The sequence below is a fragment of the Leucoraja erinacea genome, chromosome 38, assembly GCF_028641065.1.
Source record: "Leucoraja erinacea ecotype New England chromosome 38, Leri_hhj_1, whole genome shotgun sequence".
In the NCBI taxonomy this organism is placed as follows: domain Eukaryota; kingdom Metazoa; phylum Chordata; class Chondrichthyes; order Rajiformes; family Rajidae; genus Leucoraja; species Leucoraja erinaceus.
The window spans coordinates 11,279,857-11,300,132 of NC_073414.1; the positions used below are offsets into that span (position 1 = coordinate 11,279,857).

A 20,276-nucleotide genomic window follows, 5' to 3' on the forward strand; every position below is an offset into this window, starting at 1 on the left:
GGGCCCCGGCACTCTGGCTCAGCAGACCTGACGATCATGTTCATCGCCAAGGCAAAAAGGATCACAGAGATGGTACAGCCTGTGATGACCCCAACCTCCAGTCTGTGCCACTCTGATGTTACTGACCCAGATGAGACTCTCATGTTGAACTGGTTGTAATAGTCCAGGATGAGATCTACCACTTGGCCCGGCACATGATGCTTGGCCATGACTGCCTGGATCAGCTTGTACGGGATGGAGCTGTAGGCATTGGCCAGGTCAAGCCAGAGCGCTGCCATGTCACCCTTGTTCTCCCTGGCTTCTCTGATGAGCTGGGTCACCACTCCCGTGTGCTCTAGACACCCCGGCACTCCAGATAAGCCTCCCTTTTGCACGAAGCTGTCGATGTAGCCATTGCTGGAGAGGAAGTTGGTCAGCCGCCTCGCCACTATGCTGAATAAAATCTTGCCTTCAACAATTAGCAAGGAGATGATTCTGAACTGATCGATGTACTTGGAATCTTCTTCCTTTGGGATCCAGACTCCTTCTGCGAATCGCCACTGCTGCGCCACATTTCCTCTCCTCCAGATGACTTTCAGGATCTTCCACAGCCGTTTCAGTAACAAGGGGCAGTTCTTGTAGAGCCTGTACGGGACTCCACTCGGGCCAGGGGCTGAGCCAGCTCTTGCTCTCTTCACAACGTCCTGGACCTCTTTCAGGAGTGGCTCTCTACTATCAAACCCCTTGATGGGTAGAGGTGATTTTATCAGGATGTTGCATTGGCCCAGCTCCTGCTGCCTGACGGGGTCACTGTAGGTCATCTGGATGTGCCGGTCAATCTCCTTCTTAGAGCAAGCCAAACTCCCACTGCGCTTCTGCCCGAGTAGTTGTTTGGTGAACCCGAAGGGGTTGGCTATGAAGGATGCTCGCTTCCTGGCTCTTTCCTTCCGGCGTCTTCAGTGCCACTCAGTTCTACGGAGGGTCATCAGCTTCTTCCTCAGGATGGTTCTCAGCTCAGCCAAGAGGGGACGTTGCTCTTCACTGGCCTCTTTATATTGCTTCGTGAGGGACTTCAGCTCCTGCCAGATCTTGTGGATCTTTGTTGCTCGTTGGTTCATGGTGAAAGGTGTTCTGGCCGGCTTCTTCTCCACTGCTCCAAACCTTTCCACAGCTAGGCTGATGATGATTGTCGTCATCGTCCGCAGCCTTCCGTCCACGTCTCCCTTTGCAGTTGCTTCTAGCACCTTGTCGATGTCCTCGTCGAACTGATGCCAGACTGCCGTCTTGCAGGCCTGAGGCCATTTGACTCTAACCTTCTCCGGAGAACTGTTCCGAGGGACTAGTTGGGCCACTTGGAGGCTTCGGGCTCTATGGGGTGATTCCGGGCCTGGTTCCTCCTGCGTCTCACCAGGTAAAATACCTGTGCGTTGTGACACTTCCTGTCCCTCCAAACACTTTATCCAGGTCTGGTGAATCTTCAGGCCTCGGCTGTTCTTACAATCCTTTCCACATCTGCATTTATTAGTCTGAAGATAGTTTATTTTGGTGAAAAAGATCCAGATACTTTGTATCAAGCTGTGCACAGAGCCAAAGCATGTGGACATCAAATATCAATACCTGCTGAGGTTCTACCTGTCCCCAGTTTTGTGAAGGATGGGCCTGGCAGCGATCAGCAGGACATTACCGAATAACCTGTCCTTTGTGGAGAAGTTCTATCCAGACCAACTCCTTTGACCATGTCCATTGGGCAGTGATCAGCATGGAACATCCTGCAGGCACTGCACAACAATAACTCGATGGATCATGTGGCCTGGTTCCTTGAGCAGACTGGCCAGTTTGTCTGAATTAGCAGTGGCTCAGCTGTCGAGGTGCTGTCTTACCAAGACGCAGGTTCGATCCTGACTATGGGAGCTATCTGTACGTACATTCTCCCCGTGACTTGTGTAGGTTTTGTCCGGATTCTCTGATATCCCCCCGTACTCCAAAGATGTGCAGGTTAACTAGCTTTGGTAATATTGTAAATTGACTCTAGTGTAGCAGGATAGTGGTAGTGTGCGGGGACCGCTGATCGGTGCGGACTAGGTGGACCAGAGCGCCTATTTCCGTGCTGTATCACTAAAGCTAAAACTCTGACAAGCATCAGGGCCACACTTGGCTGGTGGTTTTAGTTTATTTTATTTTATTATTGGCATGTGTACCAAGGTACTGTGAAAAGCTTTTTTTGTTGCGTACGATCCGATCAGTGGAATGACTATAGAGGGGCGATCCCAGTCAGATACCTTCCTGTACCATCGGAATCTTAATACAAATGCACGTCGCCCTCAGGATGGAAACTATGGAGAGGAGATGATTGCCCACCTCTTCGTAGAGTGTGGATTTGTGAAGAGGGTCTGAAGAATGATGCAACGGTCCTTGTCATGTTCATTGCAAATAGCTCCGAAACAAAATACTTTCTCATATGCGTGCTGTTGCTAGGCATACTTTCAGAAAAGGACATCAAGTACTGGACATTGAGGGACCGAATATGGTGAAGGTAACCCTTGAGCAAGAGATGGGATATCACCCCGGAGATAGGATATATATGAGTGTGAAGGATATTTTGTGCAAAGACATGTTAACACAACAGAGCATGATACTAGCAATATTTCATGATAACGTTTCTTCTTCAGATACGTTCCAGCTGTGAACATCTCTTTCTGCCGAGAGATGGAATGGAATGGGGGATGGGGAGGTGGGGGGGGGGGGGGGGGGGGGGGGGGTTGGGGGGGGGGGGGGGGGGGGGGGGGGTCGGCAAGGATGAGTTGGGCCAAAGAGCTTATTTTCAGGCTATGACACTTAGGCCACTGTGTAATGGGCCCAGCATGCTCATGTTGAACATTTTGCTGCTAGGTAACAAAGACTCAAGTGGGTTACGTGATGAGTTGTTCAGGGTCAGTGAGCAAGTAGGAAGGTGAATGATCTAAAATGGAAATACATGGAACTGCGGATACTGCAATCATGAGCAAAACACAAAGAGCTGGAAGAACTCAAGATGTCAGGCAGCATATCTGAAGACAAGAAATAATTAAATCCAGTTGCTCATGTGAGGTTTAGGGAATAATTTGCAACTCATCGGGAATTCGTAAGTGGTTGCCGGTGTCGACTCTCAACATGAATCTGATCCCAGGTGAAGATCACCGCGTGTTGTGTTATTTCCGTCGGCTGGAGGATGGGGGCATCAAGTGGGCGGAACTGGAACTGCAGCAGAGTGAGAAATGATCCGTGGGGGCAGCAAGTGGGCGGAACTGGAACTGCAGCAGAGTGAGAAATGATCCGTCAGCAAGTAATGCAACTCGTACAGCACTGGAGACTATTCAGTACCTGAGCTCCTCTAATATTCTGTAGCGATGGTGGTATAGTAGTGAGCATAGCTGCCTTCCAAGCAGTTGACCCGGGTTCGATTCCCGGCCATCGCAGGTTGAACTATTTTAATTCACGAGCACCAGATTAACGTGCAGAACTCGAGGGGCCCACGCTGACAAATTCTCATGTAACCTTGTGGACGGTTCGAATGTATGACAGCGAATTCCCAAGTGACCAGTGCTGCTTCTGACTCACATTCTATTCCAGATGCCCAGAGCAAGGCGAGACACATCCCAATACGTGCAGGAAGGAATTGCATTTGCTTTTTTTGCACAAGTCCCGCCTCAAGACCCATCTCTTCACCTCTGCATACCCTTAGTCCCATGTCCCCCTCCCCTTTGCATCTCTGTCTTACTGCTCTATTTCGTTTTGTTCTTGACTCACCATGTATAGCGACTTTGATTCCTTGAAAAGCGCTATACAAATAAAATGTATTATTATTATTAATATGTGCAGGAAGGAACTGCATTTGCTTTTTTGCACAGAAGACTGGAGTATCTCAGCGCGTCAGGCAGCATCTTTGGAGAAAAGGAATGTGTGACGTTTCGTGGATGTGATGTCTTCACACTCACTGATATAAATAGTTCACTGCACTCTCCCTGAATCTCCCCCCCCCCCCCCCCCCCCCCCCCCCCCCCCCCCCCTCCCCCCCCCCAACAGCAGTGTACTCCAGAGGGCGTAGAGTCATACAGCACAGACACAGTTCTGTTGACCCACCAAGTCCATACCGCCATCAACTACCCATCTCTACCGATCTCTTTAAAAGTACGGCCAAATATCCTGCTTAATGCTTTGACGATTGAAGCATTTAGGGGCAGAGTCCAGGGGGGACACCCCTCAAACTAGGAAAGGGAGATCACCCCACGGGACCACATGAGTGGATAGGATGCCTGGTATAATAATGTTTTTGCACTGTTCTTGGTTTGGATATATTTATTAGTCTGAAGTAAGATTATTTTGGCGAAAAAATCCAGATACTTTGTATCAAGCTGTGCCCAGAGCCGAAGCTTGTGGACATCAAATATCAATACCTGCTGAGGTTCTACCTGCCCCCAGTTTTGTGAAGGATGGGCCTGGCAGCTGGATATTACCGAACGACCTGTCCTTTGTGAATAAGTCCTTTCCAGACCAACTCCTTTGACCATGTCCATTGTGCAGTGATCAGCATGGAACCTCCTGCAGCCACTGCACAACAATAACTCGATGGATCCCGTGGCCTGGTTCCTTGAGCAGACTGGTCAGTTTGTCTGACTCAGCAGTGGCTCAGCTGTCGAGTTGCTGTCTTACAGCACCAAAGTCGTAGGTTCGATCCTGACTACGGGAGATATCTGTACGTACATTCTCCCCGTGGCTTGCATAGGTTTTGTCCGGATTCTCTGGTTTCCTCCCCTACTCCAAAAATGTGCAGTTGGGCCAAAGGGCCTGTTTTTATGCTATGACACTCAAACCTCTGTCTAATGGGCCCAGCATGCTCCTGTTGCCCCATTTTGCTGCAAGGTAACAAAGACTCAAGTGAGTTATTTGGTAATATTTTAAATTGTCCCTAGTGTATGTCGGATAGTGGTGGTTTGCAGGGATCGCTGGTCCTCGCGGACTCGGTGGACCAAAGTGCCTATGAGATGGTTGCCCATCTCTTCGCAGAGTATAGATTTGTGAAGAGGGTCTGAAGAATAATGCAACGGTCCTTGTCATGTTCATTGCAAATAGCAATGCTCACCAGGGGGGGTGCATGGTCAGCATGGATGAGTTGGGCCAAAGGGCCTGTTTTTATGCTATGACACTCAAACCTCTGTCTAATGGGCCCAGCATGCTCCTGTTGCCCCATTTTGCTGCTAGGTAACAAAGACTCCAGTGAGTTACGTGGTGTGTTGTTCACGGTCAGTGAGCAAGTAGGAAGATGAATGAACTAAAAGGGAAATACGTGGAACTGCAGATGCTGCAAACTTGAGCAAATCACAAAGAGCTGGAAGAACTCAACGGGTCGGGCAGCATCTCTGAAGAGAAGGAATAATGATTATCCAGTTGCTCATGTGAGATGCAGGGAAAAATTTGCAACTCATTGGGAATCCTTAAGTGGTTGCTGGTGTCGACTCTCAACATGAATCTGATCCCGGGTGAAGATTCACGGGGTGTTGTGTTATTTCCATCGGATGGAGGATGGGGGCATCAAGTGGGCGGAACTGGAACTGCAGCAGAGTGAGAAATGATCCGTCAGCAAACAATATGACAAAAGTTGATCAACTCGTACAGCACTCGAGATTATTCAGTACCTGAAGTCCTCCATTGCTATGCAGCGATGGTGGTGAGCATAGCTGCCTTCCAAGCAGTTGACCCGGGTTCGATTCCCGGCCATCGCAGGTTGAACAATTTTAATTCATGAGCACCAGATAAATTTCCAAACTCGAGAGTCCCCGTTGACAAATTCTCATGTAACTTTGTGGACGGTGCGAATTACATCGCTATGTGCGTAATTACTATTCACTGCGAATCGCCAATAGATTTTTTGTCCCTCACATTTCCCCAGTGAATTGATGAAATGATCAGTGCTGCTTCCTACTCGCATTCTATTCCAGATTCCCAGAGCAAAGCGAGATACATCCCAACTCAACTTCCTTAAATTAAACAGTAACAAAACAGAATGTCTCCTCATTGGCTCCAAATCAACACTTATCAAAATTAACAACCCCACTCTCACTATTGATGGCACCACTGTCTCCCGATCTCCTCAGGCCCGCAACCTTGGCGTGATCTTTGACTCAACCCTCTCCCTTGAGCCTCACATCCGCCATGTTGTCAAAACATCATTTTTTCACCTCTGCAACATTGCTAAAATCAGACCCTCTCTCACACCCCCACTGCTGAAAGACTCATCCATGCCTTCATCTCCTCCCGACTGGACTACTGTAACTCTCTTCTCTTTGGCATTAGTTCCAGCAACATCAACCGACTCCAACTGGTCCAGAATGCAGCCGCCCGACTCATTACCCACACCAAATCCTGGCACCACATCACCCCAGTCCTCAAAGGACTTCACTGGCTTCCCATTTCCCACCGGATCATCTACAAAATCCTGATCCTCACCTACAAAACCCTCAAACACTTGGCCCCCCCTTACCTCACTGACCTCCTCTCCCCCTACCAACCCTCACGGTCCCTCAGATCCATTTCAGTCAGTCTCCTCTCTATTCTGAAATCCAACCTCTGCACTTTTGGAGACAGAGCCTTCTCCAGGGCAGCTCCCAGGCTCTGGAACTCCCTCCCACAATTGATCTGAACTTCTGAGTCCCTCACCATCTTCCAGTCCCTCCTCAAGACCCATCTCTTCACCTCTGCATCCCTTAGTCCCATGTCCCCCTCCCCTTTGCATCTCTGTCTTACTGCTCTATTTTGTTTTGTTCTTGACTCACCATGTAAAGCGACTTTGAGTCCTTTACAAGCGCTATACAAATAAAATGTATTATTATTATCATTATTATGTGCAGGAAGGAACTGCATTTGCTTTTTTGCACAAAAGACTGGAGAATCTCAGCGCGTCAGGCAGCATCTCTGGAGAAAAGGAATGGGTGACGTTTCGGGGATGTGATTTCACACTCACTGATGTAAACTGTTCACTCTACTCTCCCTGAATATTCCCCCCCCCCCCCCCCCCCCCCCCCCACACACACACACCTCCATTCCTACAGCAGTGTACTCCAGAGGGCGTAGAGTTATACAGCACAGATACAGTTCTGTTGACCCATTAAGTCCATACCGACCATCAACTACCCATCTCTACTGATCTGTTTAAAAGTATGGCAAGATATTCTGTTTAATGCTTTGTCGATTGAAGGACTTAGGGGCAGAGTCCAGTGGGGACACCCCTCAAAGTAGGAAAGGGAGATCACCCCAGGGGACCACATGAGTGGATAGTTACAGACCAGTTAGTCTCACATCGGTAGTGTGGAAAATGCTGCAGTCAGTTATTAAAGATGGGATATCAGCACCTTTGGAAAGTGGTGAATTCATTGGACAAAGTCAGCATGGATTTATGAAAGGTAAATCATGTCTGACGAATCTTATAGAATATTTCGAGGATGTAACTAGTAGAGTGGATAAGGGAAAACCAGTGGACGTGTTATTTGTGGACTTTCAGAAGGCTTTCGACAAGGTCCCACATAAGAGATGAGTATGCAAACTTAAAGCACACGGTATTGGGGGTTCAGTATTGATGTGGATAGAGAACTGGCTGGCAGACAGGAAGCAAAGAGTAGGAGTAAACGGGGCCTTTTCCGAATGGCAGGCAGTGACTAGTGGAGTACCGCAAGGCTCAGTGCTGGGACCCCTGCTATTTACAATATATATTAATGATCTGGATGAGGGAATTGAATGCAACATCTCCAAATTTGTAGATGACACGAAGTGGGGGGCAGTGTTAACTGTGAGGAGGATGCTAGGAGGCTGCAAGGTGACTTGGATAGGCTGGGTGAGTGGGCAAATGTATGGCAGATGCAGTATAATGTGGATAAATGTGAGGTTATCCACTTTGGTGGAAAAAAACAGGAAAGTAGACTATTATCTAAATGGTGGCCGATTAGGAAAAGGGGAGATACAACGAGACCTGGGTGTCATGGTACACCAGTCATTGAAAGTAGGCATGCAGGTGCAGCACGCAGTGAAAAAAGTGAATGGTATGTTAGCATTCATAGCAAAAGGATTTGAGTACAAGAGCAGGGAGGTTCTACTGCACAGGGTCTTGGTGAGACCACACCTGGAGTATTGCGTACAGTTTTGGTCTCCTAATCTGAGGAAAGACATTCTTGCCATAGACCAATGCCCCATGTCAGGGTGATTTCACTAAAGGTCACTGGAGCGTGGATCCGCACCCACGTGACCAAAATTCGCCGGTGGAGGACACATACGGGTCCCTGTACATGTTAGTGGATGGGAAAAGTCGCATTTTCCCACCCGTTAAAAACATAGAAAACGGCGAGGTTGAGAGCTGCAATTTTCTGTGCCAGTCGGGGTGACTGTGAGGCACAGCTACCTAGATTTACAGGGAAAACAAAATATTGCAAGTGAGGTAAATTCAAGAGGGAACTGAAGGTGCCTATCCACCGGAAGTCAGGAGCCGACAATTGCCGAAGATATTTAAAGGTCCAAAATAGCGGGAAATATCGCGTTTTCCCGCTGAATTTCATCAAAGGTAAGGCATTATATACTTTTTTATCTTTATTCATTTGTTAAATGAGAATTTTTAAAAGTGAAAAATCACTCATTAAAAGTTCAAAATCGGCCATGGTTCTCAGGTTGGTTTTAACATGCAAAATCAAAACGCCTCTGAAGCTGCATTTACCATTTAAATAATGATAAACTATCAATGCATTTTTAAATAAATTTCACTCAGATGCAAGCTAAGGAATGTGATAATTATCAGCTGTCAGTTGGACAAAATTTGGACATTTTATTATTTGCCAAAATATATTTCTCAATGTTTCTTGTTTAAAGCCTGCACATTCTTTTTTTTAAAGTTTTCTGCTGAAAATGTTTATGTTAAATACAAAGTCTCTCATTTGTATGCCACGTTTACCTTGCACTGTTTACAGCCACATAATGGGCTTTTTTTTTGTCACTTTAAAACACAACAGTCACTTTGTGAAACAGTTATATTTAAGTCTAATGTTAAAGATTGTGAAGTGCACTTTTGACACAATGTTTGTTAATTAATGGTTCGCCAAATACTAGCAGTTTCATACTTAATAAATGCTTATGAGCCAAGAAACTGTTGAAAGTTTTTATTGTTCGTATTTGCACAACATGCTAAAGTACAATTGTCTGCATCTACTGTGACATTATGGAGTCATTTAAGTTAAAAAGTGCACAACAGACCCTTACAATTTTATCAATTTTAGGTATTTTATTTTCAGTGTTGGTAATCATGTACTCCAATGGCACAGTATGACTTAGAAATGGGAATTTTTGCCTGACCCCACCAATGACACGCTCTACATGAATGCGTAAATTAGCTATTTCACGAGTTTTTTCAACATCCAGCGCAGATAGTTGTGCTTTCCCTCTTACAAATGCAGGGATTTCTGCTTGACACCCGTGAAATCCTGCAGCATCTTTTATGTCAAAACCGCGATCAGCTAAAATGACATCTCCAGGGAGCAGGTTGTCAAAAAATTGAGATGAAAGTGTAATTGTTTTATCTGTGCCTCTGCCCCCCCATGCTGCAGATAGAAATGAAATAGCACCACATGGTGTAATACCTATCAAGAATTTGATGGTGTTATGGTGCTTATAGTTAGACCAAGTCTGTGCGCGCGCCTCTAAACTCGTAGGTCTATCACAAAATATTTCAAAGCAATCTATGATCACTGCCACACGCTTTCCAAATGTCCGCCGAAATTGCATGGGCATGGTTTTCCACAGAACATCTCTTTCAGGCCAAATGATTAACTTGGATAAGCCATGAAGGGCATCAATCCCACTAGTGAATACACGCGATATTGTGGCATTACTAACAAGGAATCGATATGCAAGATCCTCATGAGGCACTGCAAGTCGCAGCTTCATCAAGACGATCAGCAACTGCTGAAAATGTGTTAGTGAACGTCTTTTGGTGAGCTTGTCCTTAACATAATCGTAGACCAGCATCAAAACTGCAAATGTTGGTAAACCTGTGTAGAACCTAACCTTTTTGTCATCCTTGGAAAGGCTTTCTTGTGTTAACTTAATTTTGGCTGCTTCTTGTCTAGCTTTGGTGAGCTCTTTATTTTTTTGGTATAGTTGTGCTTCCAGTACTGTTATGTCTACTCCACACATGTCTGTTTGTGTTGATGTGTCCATTGTCTCTTTGACTGGTGTTTGTGTTTCTATGTCAATTTGACGGTTTACTTCCAGCACCGGTTCAAAGTTCTCATAATCATCAGCCTGCTCAGCATCAACTTGCAGAGCTACAGATGCTTGAGCTGCGACAACATCTGCTTTAATACTCTCTCTTCTTGTTGCACGTGCATGGCGTTCTTGTGCACGTTGTATACCCTGCTCATTGTCGTCGCCGCGTCCCATATTCACAGTGGGTGCCCAATCAGGATTGTTTACATCATCCCATGCTGCAGGCTTGTCTGTTATTAAATGATAAAGAAATAAGTTGTTTGGGTGATTTTTATATAACAAATGAATAAAGATAAAACTTCAATAATGACTTACTTTTGATGAAATGCAGCGAGCAAACGCGATAAGTCCCAATTTTTTCTATCTTCATATCTCCACGGCCAATGTTTGCTAACCACTTCCGCTGCTGTTGCCCCTTCAGTTCCCTCTTGTGTTTACCTTCTTCTTTCCTTACCTTTGGAACTCTAAAGTAAGATAACTGTGTCTCACGGTTACCGCGACTGCCACAGTTATTTACAGCGCAAAAAAGGACCATTTTAGCTGTTTTAAACGGGTGCAAAAGTGCGCAATGTCTATCCTGCTCACAGTGGGTGCCCAACCAGGATTGTAGACATCATTCCATGCTGCAGGCTTGTCTGTTATTAGATGATAAAGAAAGTAATACATAAGTTGTTTGGGTGAATGTGCAGGCTTTAAACAAGAAACATTGAGAAATATATTTTGGCAAATAATAAAATGTCCTAATTTTGTCCAACTGACAGCTGATAATTATCACATTCCTTAGCTTGCATCTGAGTGAAATTTATTTAAAAATGCATTGATAGTTTATCATTATTTAAATGGTAAATGCAGCTTCAGAGGCGTTTTGATTTTGCATGTTAAAACCCACCTGAGAACCATGGCCGATTTTGAACTTTTAATGAGTGATTTTTCACTTTTAAAAAATCTCATCTAACAAATGAATAAAGATAAAAAAGTATATAATGCCTTACCTTTGATGAAATTCAGCGGGAAAACGCGATATTTCCCGCTATTTTGGACCTTTAAATATCTTCGGCAATTGTCGGCTCCTGACTTCCGGTGGATAGGCACCTTCAGTTTCCTCTTGAATTTACCTCACTTGCAATATTTTGTTTTCCCTGTAAATCTAGGTAGCTGTGCCTCACAGTCACCCCGATTGCAGCTCTCAACCTCGCCGTTTTCTATGTTTTTAACGGGTGGGAAAATGCGACTTTTCCCATCCACTAACATGTACAGGGACCCGTATGTGTCCTCCACCGGCGAATTTTGGTCACGTGGGTGCGGATCCACGCTCCAGTGACCTTTAGTGAAATCACCCTGACATGGGGCATTGGTCAGCAGGGATGAGTTGGGCCAAAGGACCTGCTTTTATGCTATGACAGTCAGGCCTCTCTGTAATGGGCCCAGCATGCTCCTGTTGCCCCATTTTGCTGCTGGGTAACAAAGATTCAAGTGGGTTACGTGGTGTGTTGTTCAGGGTCAGTGAGCAAGTAGGAAAGTGAATGATCTAAAATGGAGACACATGGAACTGGAGATGCTGCAAACTTGAGCAAAACACAAAAAGCTGGAAGAACTCAACGGGTCAGGCAGCATCTATGAAGAGAAGGAATAATGAATATCCAGTTGCTCATGTGAGGTGCAGGGAAAAATTTGCAACATCGGGAATTCGTAAGTGTTTGCTGGTGTCGACTCTCAACATGAATCTGATCCCGGGTGAAGATTCACCGCGTGTTGTGTTATTTCCGTCGGCTGGAGGATGGGGGCACCAAGTGGGCGGAACTGGAACTGCAGCAGAGTGAGAAATGATCCGTCAGCAAACAATGCGACAAAAGTTGATCAAACCGTACAGCATTGGAGAGTATTCAGTATCTGAACTCCTTCACTGTTATGTAGCGATGGTGGTATAGAGGTGAGCATAGCTGCCTTCCAAGCAGTTGACCTGGGTTTGATTCCCGGCCATCGCAGGTTGAACAATTTTAAGTCACGAGCACCAGATTAACTTGCAGAACTCGAGGGGTCCCCGTTGACAAATTCTCATGTAACTTTGTGGACGGTACGAGTGTAAGCTAATTCCATCGCTATTTACATAATTATTATTCACTGCGATTCGGCAATACAATTTTTGTCCTCACATTTTCCCAGTGAATTGATGAAATGATCAGTGCTGCTTCCGACTCGCATTCTATTCCACATTCCCAGAGCAAAGCGAGACACATCCCAATGTTTCCACCGGGTGGCGCTTCGATGGCAGCCTCGCCTTCAGTCTGTCTGTACATTTTGTTTGTTTTTTTTGTTATTTTTGCTGTGCTTAAAAAGTGTGTGTTAATGTTCTCTGGTTAGTTTTATGTGGGGGGTGGACGGGGTAAACGTTTTTTCATTCTCTTACCTTGCAGAAGATGAGTTTGTTTTCCGGATCTGCGGCCTAACATCGTGGACCTGGAGGCTTTGCTCGTGACTGACCTTGAGCCACACTGAGGGGACGTGGAATTACCATCGGAGCAGATACCTTGCCTGGGATCGATGGTCCAACTATGGCCTGGAGACTTTAACATGAAGGAGCTCGCAGTCTCGGGTTGAGAATGACTTCGGGAGCTTCAAAAGCCGCATGACTTTCGACTAACCCCGGCCCGGGGTAGATCGCCTGGCGCGGGGGAGATGAGATTCACCCCAGATGCAGGAGCTTGATCGCCCCAACGAGAACGGCCTACCGCCGGCTACGGGAGTAAGACCGTCCAGTCAACGGAATGTTAGATACCCCCGACCGCTGGAGGACAAAGAAGGGAGAGATTGAACTTTTGTCCGCCTTCCATCACAGTGAGGAATGTGGAGGAGTCACTGTGGTGGACGTTCATGTTAAAATGCATTTTGTGTTGTGTTGATTCTAATTTTGTGTGTTCTGTTGCTCTTGATTGGTATGACTGTATGGCAAAAATAAATTCCTTGTATGTTAGACAATATAATAGACAATTGGTGCAGGAGTAGGCCATTCGGCCCTACGAGCCAACACCACCATTCAATGTGATCATGGCTGCTCATCCCCAAACAGTACCCCATTCCTGCCCTCCCTATATCACCTGACTGCTATCTTTAAGAGTTCTATCTAGCTCTCTCATTAAAGTATCCAGAGAACCGGCCTCCCTCGCCCTCTGTGGCAGAAAATTCCACAGACTCACAACTCTCTGTGTGAAAAAAGTTTTTCCTCATCTTCGTTCTAAATGGCTTACCCCTTATTCTTAAACTGTGGCCCCTGGTTCTGGACTCCCCCAACATCGGGAACATGTTTCCTGCCTCTAGCGTGCGCAAACCGTTAATAATCTTATATGTTTCAATAAGATACCCTCTCATCCTTCTAAATTCCAGAGCATACAAGCCCAGCCACTCCATTCTCTCAGCAAATGACAGTCCCGCTATCCCGGGGTTTATGCTTGTAAACCTATGCTGCACTCCCTCAATAGCAAGAATGATCCTTCCTCAATTTAGGGGTCCAAAACTGCACACAGTACTCCAGTTGTGTTCTCATTAGGACCCCGTACAACTGCAGAAGGACCTCTTTGCTCCTATACTCAACTACTCTTGTTATGAAAGCCAACATGCCATTCGCTTTCTTCACTGCCTTCTGTACCTGCATGCTTACTTTCTTGGACTGATGAACAAGGACCCCCAGATCCCGTTGTACTTCCCCTTCCCGTAGTACTGCTCCTGTTGCCCCATTCTGCTGCTGGGTAACAATGACTCAAGTGAGTTATGTGGTGAGTTGTTCAGGGTCAGGGAGCAAGTAGGAAGGTGAATGATGTAAAATGGAGATACATGGAACTGCAGATGCTGCAATCCTGAGCAAAACACAAAGAGCTGGAAGAACTCAACGGGTCAGGCAGCATCTATGAAGAGAAGGAATAATGAATATCCAGTTGCTCATGTGAGATGCAGGGGAAAATTCGCAACTCATCGGGAATTCGTAACTGGTTGCCGGTGTCGACCTTTATAATCTTTGGTGTCGACTCTCAACATGAATCTGATCCCGGGTGAAGATTCACTGGGTGTTGTGTTATTTCCGTCGGCTGGAGGATGGGGGCATCAAGTGGGCGGAACTGGAACTGCAGCAGAGTGAGAAATGATCCGTCAGCAAGCAATGTGACAAAAGTTGATCAACTCGTACAGCACTGGAGACTATTCAGTACCTAAACTCCTCAGATGTTATGTGGCGATGGTGGTATAGTGGTGAGCATAGCTGCCTTCCAAGCAGTTGACCCGGGTTCGATTCCCGGCCATCGCAGTGTGAACAATTTTAATTCACACGCACCAACTTGCAGAACTCGAGGGGTCCACGCTGATAAATTAACTTTGTGGACGGTTCGCACGAGTGTAAGCAAATTCCATCACTATTTGCATAATTACTGTTCACTGCGAATCGGCAATAGAAACAACTGTAACCTTGGACAAATCTTCTCGCTCTCCATAAACCACCCATTTTCATGTCATCTGCAAGCTTATATCCTACATTGTGGTCCAAGCTGTTATCACCAAACAACGGAAATCTCAGCTGTGATCCCTGTGATACCACAATAATCCCATCAGATAAACATCCTTCCATCACTGCCTTCTATTTAGATCCAACTGGCTAGCCCACCTTGCATTGCATGTGCCCAAATCTTCTGCACTCGCCTACCATGTGGGACCTGATGAAATGAATGCCCTAGTAATGCACTAAAATGATTAGTACATTCCAGTTAAAGTTACTGCTCATTTTCCAAAATTGTTATAAACCCCAACTAAAATATACTTTCATTTAATTCTTTAGTTAATTCAGTACTCTAATCATTTTATAACATTTAGCTCTGCATTAAACTTACAATACAATACAATACAATTTAATTGTTATCATTTGAACCTCTTGAGGTTCAAACGAAATTTGGTTTCTGCAGCCATACACACAAGCAAAAAGAACCAAGACACAACACACTTTACACAAACATCCATCACAGTGAATCTCCTCCTCACTGTGATGGAAGGCAAAGTCTTATCTCTCCCCTGCACTCCTCGTTCTCCTCCCGATATCAGTCAAAACCCCCGGCGGGCGATGGTAAGTGTCCCGCGGCCATTAAAGCCGCGCCGGGTGATGTAAGGCCGCGCTCCGGGTCTTAAACATGCAGCTAAATTTCCAATTACATACTTTAGAGTGAGTTTTGATGAATACGCAAGTTTCACTGAAAGACTAGGAGGTTTATTTAACACAGGCAAGTGGGGTTAATATAGATGGCATGATAGTCGGCACAGACACATTGGATGGAAAAGGGCATGTTTCTGTGCTGTACAACTCTTTGGACTACAGGTGCACAACCTTTTATCCGGTGTTCCAGAAACCGAAAAGCTCCGAAAACCGGCCATTTTTTCCAGATGTCGTCTGCGCACCAAAGCTCGCGTTTGGCGCCAAACTTGACCCAAAACGACCCACGGTCAACCCAGGTCTGTACTACTGTAGCGGCTGCCTCCTCCCTGGAGACCGGGAGACGCTTAAACATCTGTAAATCATTGCTTAAATGTTAGTCAGTTAGTTTGGAGGGCTTTTATGTGAAGGGGGGTGAAGGGGTAAACTTTAATTCTTAGTCCCCTACCTGGTCGGAGAGGCGGGGAGCGGTCAGTGCCTTACCGGTTCGCCGTGCAGTAAGCTCCGCAGCGCTGTGGCCGGTGGGGCTGTGGGCGGCGCCGGTTGTAGCTCCGACCCCGGCAACTCTACCCCTGGCTGCGAGGCGCTCCAAATCCAGCGCCGCCCGCGGCCTGATGCCCCAGCTCCGCAAATGTCGGGAGTCGGCGGCGTCACAGCGGCAAGCTCCGGAGCGCTGTGGCCGCCGACACACAACATCGCGGAGCGTCGCTGGATTTGGAGCCGCGCAGCCAGGGGTAGAGTTGCCGGGGTCGGAGCTCCAACCGGCGTTTCCCGCGGCCGGACGGAGCCCCCAGCTCCGCGGCTCCAAATCCAGCGACGCTCCGCAATGTTGTGTGTCGGCGGCCACAGCGTTCCGGAGCTTGCCGCACGGCGACCCGGTAAGGCATTGCCCGCTCCCCGCTGGTATCCCAGCGCTGCGATGCTGCCGACTCCCGACATTCCCAGAGCTGGGACGTCCGGCCGCGGGCCGCGCTGGATTTGGAGCGCCTCGCAGCCAGGGGTAGAGTTGCCGGGGTCGGAAGTACAACAGGCGCCGCACGCGGCCGGACGGAGCCCCCAGCTCCGCGAGGTTGGGAGTCGCCGACCAGGTAGGTAGGGGACTAAGAATTAAAGTTTCCCCCTTCACCCCGACTCCACCACCACCACCACATAAAATCCCTCCAAACTAACTAACTAACATTTATGCAATGATTCTCCCGGTCACCCGGGAGGAGGCAGCAGCTCCAGACTTTTCAAGCCGCCCGCGCTACCTACCTAATCTACGCTAAAAATCTTCCATTCTGAAATCCGAAAATGTCCGAAATCCGACAAGTGTCTGGTCCCAAGGCTTTCGGATAAAAGGTTGTGCACCTGTTTTTAGTAAAGAGAGGGAACACTGTTTTAACCCACAGTTTATTCCATCCATTACCTGATGTAAGTAAATTGAACCAAACTTCCTTATAACTTTTCAATGCGAAAGGATTTATTTTTTCCTCTATATTTACATTGGTAATTGCAAATGTAGAACACTTAACTTTTTGTCCAAATGGCCACGACACAGGCTTCACACACAATGGATTTGCAGGTTAAATGACAAATCTGCCTCTCTTGATAAAATACTGAAATTATATCTATACGTAAACCAGTATTGGTATTAGTTGTCTCTAGGACACCAGTGATGTTAATATAGCTTTGTTACTGCAAGCTTTTAAAATTTAAAGCCAGCCAGCCAGCTGCAAGGTGTTTTAGCCCAGTCAGAAACTAACACCTTAACTTGGGGAAGCCACAAGGTAGCGATGGTCACCAGGGTCCAATCAGTCCATATTGTGTCTGTGTTCATGCTGTCTTTCTGAATGACGTGTCTTCCTGTGGCACAAAACTGATTGAGGATGACTGGTTCTTTCTTGACTGCTCTGATCCAGATTTGATCTCAGAACTGCCGGAGCTGGAGGAGGAAGTGGGGGATCTTGAGACCAGGACAGGTTCAAGGATGGACAAAGCAGACCACAGCTGGCCAAAACCTTATGGTATGTGCTCAGTCTGACACTTTCAGTTTAAACTTTGATTTTATATATCTGTGGAAATTTAATGCTTGGGTTCACTCGATATTTTACACTGTTATTAATTTTAAGCTTTGCCAAGGTTGAATAAAATATTTTTCTGTTTGGGGAGGGGGGGAGCACAGTGGCACAGTGGTAGAGTTGCTGCCTTATAGCACCAGACACCCGGATTCGTTCCTGGCCACGGGTGCTGTCTGTACCGAGTTTGTACGTTCGCCCCGTGACCATGTGGGTTTTCTCCAGTTGCTACTGATTCCTCCAACACTCCAAAGGCGTACAGGTTTGCAGGTTAATTGTCTTTGGTAAAAATTGTAAATTGTCCCTAGTGTGCAGGAGAGTGTCCGGGGGTGATCGCTGGTCGGCCTGGACTCATTGGGCCGAAGGGCCTGTTTCCCTGCTGCATCTCGAAAGTGTAAAGCCTTCATTAGTTTTGAGAAGGTAAATATATACTGAGATTTGCTAAACTGAAAAAGCCTTCAACTCAATTTTCAGCGCCATTATGAGTTAGACTGAGATGGCTGGCCTCATACAATGAAGAAAGCATTATATCAAGCACATGTTCAATTTCTAATATTAAAAGTAAAATGACAATAGAGACAGATTTTGGAAATCACTGACAAATCTGGAAAGTACACCAATATTTGTAATTTTACCGAATTTACCCCTTTATATATATTAACATTTGAATAGTTCACCATAAAGATCAGTTTTAGACATAATGGGCAAAAGGACGGCTTCTGGCGTTGTGACAACCTGATTAATTTTAACTCCCAATTTTTATGTTTGGTGTTAATAGTCATTGGGTTCCATCCAGTGTGCACAGTATCTCCGTCTCTGTTACTACCGATCATTTACGGATCTGTATTTTTCAAGGGAAGTATTTAAAATACATCAAAGCAAATTGGTAGAGTGTTCGTGAATTCATTTCAGCGTGATACCAAGTAACTACATTTGGGAAATTTAAAGGGTTGTTAATACAGCAACTTTGTTGTTCCGTGGTACAAATGTATTGTGAATTCATGTGCAAGGAAGTAAACGTTTCTATTAATATTTAGGATACTATTATTTATGAGGGAATAAAACTTTAAGTCACAAACAGAAGAACATTCTCGTGTTTTATACCTTCTGGCCAAAGTACAGCAAGTGAAGATGTAAACTGAGCAATAGTTGAGCTGTTTGACTTCTCCAATGCTTCCGATGTCAACAACTACTCTGTTGATGGTTGACCTGCCGCCAGTGCACTGATGATCACATTGGCAGCATATCTCCCAACAGCTTCAGATGGATGACCTTAATTCTGACAACGCGCTGCTAAACGCACAGTTGGTTCAGTACAGGGAGGTGCTAAACCAGATCCTGTCTTTGTAGGATAATCAGTTGAAGGAGTTATTGCAAAAGCAACAACAGCAAATTAAGCATCTTGAGAACGAGAAATCCATCTTCAAAGAGCAATGGATAGTTGTACAAGGACCGCCTAACAAAGTCCCTTAAAGATCCCTTAACCAAACTAATTTAAAACAAAGTAATGAAGGCCGAAAGCCCTTGAAGAAACTGAATTTGAAAATCTGGCTCAAGTAAAGGCGGGAGTGAAAATGTCTGAAAGTGCTGATGGAATAGGGCAGGAGAAACCTGAAGAATAGTTGGTGGGATTGTCAGTGATGAAGCAAAGACTTTTGGATGTTATTAACGAGAACAAGGAACTTGCTTCTCGGGCAGAATCTTTTGAGAAAAAGTTGCTGGCAGTACAGACGGACAGAGACAGATGTCTGGAGGATATTGGGAAACTTCATGTAAGGCAAACATGATCTCAAGGTGGAAATCAATGTTTTTTAAGCACAAATCTTAGAAGGGACTTTTTAAAAGAGCACTGTCATTTACTAATGACATGCACGGAAACAAGCCCTTGCATCAATGAATAAATTGAGCAGGATACTAAATCTCAAGGTACTAAAGATGAAGTCATGACATTGCTCATTGGTAGGACTTGTTCCTCAGGATGCATATGATGACTAAATATTTGTGTATTTATTTACTTTTTAATTTAAAAGATTCCAAGATGGACACAGCAAAGATATGTTGTAATCTTGTTTTGCATTCATGTGTGTATAAACATTGAGCACTATTTTCATTTTGCAGGAAAATGAAGAACTGGAAACCATTCTGTGGTATTATGCAATAATAGTGTAAGGCTGGGCAGACGGGCACTAGGACCCTGTGTGACAGAAGCCAGGCTCCAGTAACCGGATGGGACTGGAACCCTGGGGTGTGGGCAGTTAGGGAGTTGCCTGGGCTGGCACACGAGGCTGTTGCTGTTGCTGCTGTTGTACAGAGTTGGTAAATAAAGAGATACTCCGTTTACGTCGTCGAACGAGCCTTATTATAAGCATAACCCGACACGGTGTCAGAACTGGGAGACTTGTAAGCAAAAAAAATAAATAAAGAAGAAGAGGAAGGTGTATCGTTTTGGCGGGAAATGGGAGACGAGCTGGCAGATAGGGGGAGATGCAGCGAGACCTGGGTGTCATGGTACACCAGTCATTGAACGTGGGCATGCAGGTGCAGCAGGCAGTAAAGAAAGCGAATGGTATGTTAGCTTTCATTGCAAAAGGATTTGAGTATAGGAGCAGGGAGGTTCTACTGCAGTTGTACAGGGTCTTGGTGAGACCACACCTGGAGTATTGCGTACAGTTTTGGTCTCCAAATCTGAGGAAGGACATTATTGCCATAGAGGGAGTTCAGAGACGGTTCACCAGACTGATTCCTGGGATGTCAGGACTGTCTCATGAAGAAAGACT

At 45.9% G+C, this 20,276-nt stretch overlaps 3 non-coding genes across 3 annotated transcripts; all 3 read left to right on the top strand.

Moving 5' to 3' along the window:
- The first annotated feature begins 3,362 nt into the window (after nucleotides 1-3,362).
- Nucleotides 3,363-3,434, top strand: trnag-ucc (transfer RNA glycine (anticodon UCC)). The gene has a single exon. It is a non-coding gene; the product is annotated as a tRNA-Gly (tRNA).
- Nucleotides 3,435-12,170: 8,736 nt separating this feature from the next.
- Nucleotides 12,171-12,242, top strand: trnag-ucc (transfer RNA glycine (anticodon UCC)). Its single transcript has one exon. It is a non-coding gene; the product is annotated as a tRNA-Gly (tRNA).
- A 2,237-nt stretch (nucleotides 12,243-14,479) lies between these two features.
- trnag-ucc (transfer RNA glycine (anticodon UCC)) lies at nucleotides 14,480-14,551 on the top strand. Its single transcript has one exon. It is a non-coding gene; the product is annotated as a tRNA-Gly (tRNA).
- The last annotated feature ends 5,725 nt before the right edge of the window (nucleotides 14,552-20,276 follow it).